We start from the raw sequence: 6,000 nt of genomic DNA on the forward strand, positions 1-6,000 counted from the left end.
CGATTACCAGAGCAAGGAAACTTCAAAGTTCAAATTTTGAATACAAAATGTGTTCTAGTAATCGATTACCAGAAGAGAAAATTTCAAAATTCAAATCCAAATATACAATGTTTAAGTTATTTCAAAATTATAATTGTTGTAATCGATTACCAAACCCTTGTAATCGATTACCAGTATATCTTTTCTAAAAGTTACAAAGAATTACACATTTTCATGAAAAGATAAAACTATGAGATTCTTATCTATAAATATGTATGATTTTTTCTTTAAAGGGTTGACGAACTAAAATGTAAATCAATTATAAAAACTTATTGACCAAATTCATTTGCAAAATCTCTAAAGAGTTCATTAAGATCATCAATGTGTAATATCTACTCTTCAAAGAGAGACATTCTGTAAATACCCAATTGATCATTTAATCTGTAAAGGGGAAAAGGGTTTTTCTCCTTGTTGGTTTTTGAATCTTAACACAAGGAAAGGGAGTTCCAAGGTGTTGGAGGATTTAAGTCTTGTAAGAGTTACAAGAATAGTAGAAATCTCAAGTGGGAGACTTGAGGACTGGATGTAGGCAAGATTGGCCGAACCAGTATAAAACAAGTTTGCAATTCTTCTTTCCTTACACTTTTAATTATTTGTTTTTTAATTGTGTTTGAGTAGTTTGCATCATCATTCTTTACATACAAATTTGTCTAAGCAATTAAATTTATAAGAAAGTAATTGGAAAAACTTTTATAAGAGAAAAATTTAGAAAACTTAATTCACCCCCCTCTTAAGTTATACGAGACTATTTGACTAACAGAGTTAAGCCTTAGTTTACTTTCTTAAGATAACATAACACATTAGAGCCAATAACTAAATACTAACATGCACTCATGATACATAATTTTTATGGCCAAACACAAAAAATATGACAAAAACCTAGGTTTTATTTTGGTGGGTTACATTTTTGCATTTTCTTTTTGTTATAAAAGGCCTAAGATTCCCTTTCAAATTCAAAAAAAATGGCCTAGGCTTCTAAAATTTCACTAGTGAAAAAAAGACTTTTAGGATCGGCTATTTTTTACTTTTAAGATCGGTTAAAGAATTAATCTTAAAAGAGACGATCTTAAAAAGTTGAACCAATCTTAAAGTTCAAATTTTAAGATCGATTATGGAATAACCAATTTTAAAAGTATCAATTTTTAAGATGAACGATAGTGGTTAACAACATGTTGAATTCGAGCAAAACAATGTCGGAGATGAAGAATACGCATTCAGGTTGGGTTCACGGAACGAGGGAGATCGAGAAAGGGAGGAACACGCAAGGGAGAACAAATAAGGGGGAGCGATGAAGGTGCAAATGGTTGAGTTTGCAGAGCAAGAGAGACTAAGCAAGGTAGGTGCGTTCGAGGGAGAACTATTGGGGAATGACAAAGGCGCGAGGGGCTACATTCATAAAGAGAGGGAGAATGATTAATGGGGAGTGATAAAGGCATAAGGGGTTGCATTCATGGAATGAGGGAGACCAAGTAAGGGAAGTACATGCGAGGGAGAATGACCAATGTGGAGTGACTAAGTTGTGAGGGGCTTCATTTGCAAAGCGAGGGAGGCCTACATGAGGGAGAACGACTAACGAGGAGCGATGAAGGCACAAAGCGTTGTGTTTGCGAAACAAGGGAGATAGAGCAAGGGAGACACACATGAGGAAGAACGATCAAGGGAGAGCATTTCATAAATATTTATGGTACTTTTAAGATCGGTTAAGTTTAATCAATCTTGAAAGTACTTTTAAGATTGATTTTTCTATGGTTGATCTTAAAGTTTATGTATGATACAACTTTTAAGATGGGTACTAAAAGAATCAATTTTGTATACTACTTTTAAGATCAATTTTTTTGTAACTGATCGTAAAAGTTGTGTCAAACATATCTTTTAAGATCAATTATTTTATAATTGATCTTAAAAGTAATTTTAAAATTGGTTAAAATTTAACCAATTATAAAAATGTTCACATTATTTACAAAATTATTATCGCGTCACTTTTAAAATTAGTTACCTCTTAATCAATCTTAAAACCTCAATTTTAAAACTAATTAGTTACCTACTAATTTTTGTTAATAAAATAGTTTTAATCAAAAATTTAAATAAAACATATAAAATAGTATTTGTTGTATAAATAGCAAAATATAATACATAATAGTCGAAATAATATAAAGTGTATTAGTTACAACAATAAAATGTGCTAGAAATGAAAATGATTACATTTAGTATTAAATTTTGTGTGTATATTAACCTTAAAATGACATTAACTACACATTTATAAATTATCTATGATTTTACTAATTACAAAAAATTAAATAATAAAAAATAAATCTATCTTATACTTGGTCAACCCATCATTGGCTAGCTTCATGTCCACCAAATTTCTAGCTAGATTTGGCCAAAATAATCAAATTATTTATCATATTAAGTTGGTTATCCCATCAAACAAAATGCATTAATTAACACCCCCAACTAAACGATAGTGATGTAACTAGTTTAGTAATTGTCATGTGCATCAATATCTCAACTTTGCATCAATTTGGAAAGGTTCAAGAGATATTCATCTTCATGTGCCTTCAGTTGATTTTTAAATCTTTTAGCATGATTGGTTAATTAGTTTATTACAAATCGTGGAGTTACCAATTTTTCTAAAAATTAACCATGATAAGCTAAGCTATTTGCAAATTCGATCAAATAACTGCTCTAACCAGCCATATTATCAATTTCTAGTCCAATCAACTAGTCTGAGTCATGTTGAAATTTTAATTCAATCCCCATTCTTCATAATTTATAATCACTTTAATTTGCAATTTAGTTTCACAAATGGTGTCGTATAGGTTAGTAAAAACATACAATATAATGTTCAAGTGCAATTTTATTAGTTCAACTCACTTTTAAGGTAAAATTAGTAAGTCAGATCTTCATTCACCAAATGTCATGAACTTTGATCACTTAGGTTATTACCCTAACAATCCAAGTCTCCAAAGAATAAGAATGACCTAATTATCCAAACAAGAAGTTGGACTACTCTCATCCAACTTAAGTCCAATTAAACAAGGTTTATTGGGTTTGAATATTGGGCTTCTGTGTGCCACTTGGATCCATATAACTCATTGAACAATAAGTTACGATTTTAACAGGCCCAAATTAAGACTTTAGAAAGAGAAGTGCTAGCGACATTATGTTGTTAATACTATCTCGTTGAAAAATAATAATTTTTGGTGGATCTACCTCTAAATTAGGAGTAAGACTCATGAATTGTGATTTTTCAACAAATTAGTATCTTAACTTATTACAAAAATCACTTTTAAAATTAGGGTTTTAAAATCGGCTCTTAAGTAGTCGATGTTAAAAGTGATGCGGTGATAATTTTGTAAATTATGACATTACTTTTTAAGTCAACTACTTTTTAACCAATTTTAAAAGGTCTCTGATGCAACTTTTAAAATCAGTTCTTAAATAGCCGATTTTTAAAAGTTACTTTTAAAATCGGCTACTCAAGAGCTGATTTTAAAAATGCTACTTTTAAAATCGGTTACATAAGAACCGATTTTGAAAGTGTTACTTTTAAAATTGGCTACTTAAGAACCGATTTTAAAAGTAGCACTTTTAAAATCGGTTCTTAAATAACCAATTTTAAATATGTCAACGCCTATATTTATTCTCTTTCACTCCATTCTCTTTGATCTTTCCCTCTATTATCTTTAATCCTTTCCTCCATTTTTTTCTTTACTCTTTCGCCCACTCACATCTAAAGTCCCTAACTTCTCATTTTCTTTGCAAGACTATATTAATGTAATATTCTAATTTTTTTCTCATGTCTTGCATTTCCATAAATTTTGAATCTGGAACAGCCTGTTCTGGTTGCAGTACGGGTCGTTCTCCAATAAGAACGGCCCGTACTGCAACTAGAATGGTCCGTTCTGGCTGGAGAACGGCCCGTTCTAGCTGGAGAACGGCCCGTTCTGCAATCAGAACGGCCCGTTCTGACTTCAGTATGGGCCGTATTGCAACCAAAACGGGTCGTTCTAATTACAGTACGGGCCGTTCCAGACTATAGTTTTAGGCCTTTTGAGAAAACCGGAACGACCTGTGCCAATTTAAAAGTATAACTTTTAAAATCGATTTATACATGACTGATGTTAAAAGTCTTACTTTTAAAATCGGTCAGAGAACCGATTTTAAAAGTAAAAAATAACCAATTTTAAAAGTGTTTTTCCACTAGTTTGTAAAATAAACAAACATGCTTATTATACATAATTAAAATTATTATATATATATATATATGTGAATATTATTATATTTGAATATATAAATTATTTTTAAAATTAATGTACATTAATATTTTAAACATATAAATTATATTTTAAAGTTATGGTAAATAATTTGTATTGTAGTAATTTTTTTTATTTATTGATAAATTATTTGAAATTATTAATATTTAATTCAAATTATTATGATAAATAAAAATCAAATATGAAAAGAAGTTAAGAAAATCTCTACAAATTCTTTTGTTGAATAAAAGTTTTTTAAAAATACTCACGCTCAAAATAGAAATTTGTATTTAATATATAAGGATGATTTTAACTAATAATGAAGAAAGTATTAGAAATAGAATGATTAAGAGTGCAATAATATTCCCCTTGATTAAATGAATTGTAAGAATATATAAAAGCAATATTAGGTCAATTAAGTTTTAAAAATAGGTTTGAATTTGGACTACATCGATATTTTTGTGTTTGTAGCTTTGGGATAAGTATAAATACTTATAACAAAAACTAAATATGAAAATAAAAACATCTAATAAAATTAGACATATAATAAAAGAATAAAATACTAGCTTCTTCATGTAGTGTTTTTTAAAATGTTAAATTTTCTTTTTACACTTAACATAGCCTTAAATTTTATCCAAAACTATTTTGAAATTAATGAAAATTTTTACTTTAGAGAAACTTTAAAATCTAAGCTAAAATAAAATAGCTTAAATTGTAAAAAAAAAAAAAAAAAAAGATATGCATAATTTATTCAAATGAATAATAATAGCTTAAATTTAGGAAGAGAAAATTTAAATGAAAAACGGAAAAAAATTAAATTAAAATTTTAACTATTAATAGCTGAGATTTGAGGTCAAAAAGTAACTTTAAGGACGACAGAAAAAACTAAATGTGGTTATTTTAAGAAATTAGAATTTGAAAAATAAGAAGAAAAAAAAAAGATAACAATATAAAGTATTTAAAAATATAACGAAATATTATTTAATGATAAAATCAGGTGTAAGAAAGAAATAAATTCAACGGAACGTATTCTTACTTATCAATAACTGTGCTTTTATTACTACATGAAGGTGGATTATGCATGTTAATTTCAACGAAGGACACCATCAAGTGGGAATGTAATTGGTCTATTAATTGTAAAGATTTTTCCATTTTTGTACAAGTCAAATGGTGATTGTGGATTCGATCCAATATTAATTATGAATCACTTCAATAAATGTTATATAAAGTGAGTCACATATAAAAAATGTTACTATAAATATACGTAAGTATATATTTATTTGACATATAATTACACACAATTTTAGTATTAATTTTAAATGAGATTTAACAATATATTTTGTTGTCACTATAACTTATACCCACACTTTTTAATAATATACTAACATATATTATATTTATTATGTAAGTTTTTTTTTATCAGCCAAATAAATGCATTATGGAGGCACTAGGGGTGCCAAACCCACATACATAAAAGTTTAGATATTGATAATTGAAATAAAAATACAAAAAGTTCACCTCCTACTTACCCTACTCAATCATACACTCAACAAGCACTTACAGAGAAATACACATGCCTGGGTTGCTTAGCCACTGTTGAAAGTTGTAATGGAAGGACTTGTCATGCCTCAACCAGGCCCAAGCATAGAAAGAGATATCATCTTGTAGTCTTTTCTGATCAAAATGATGTCCTCTGAACCTACAA

This window comes from Cajanus cajan, chromosome 1 (assembly GCF_000230855.2).
Source record: "Cajanus cajan strain Asha chromosome 1, NIPB_CcT2T_4, whole genome shotgun sequence".
In the NCBI taxonomy this organism is placed as follows: Eukaryota; Viridiplantae; Streptophyta; class Magnoliopsida; order Fabales; family Fabaceae; genus Cajanus; species Cajanus cajan.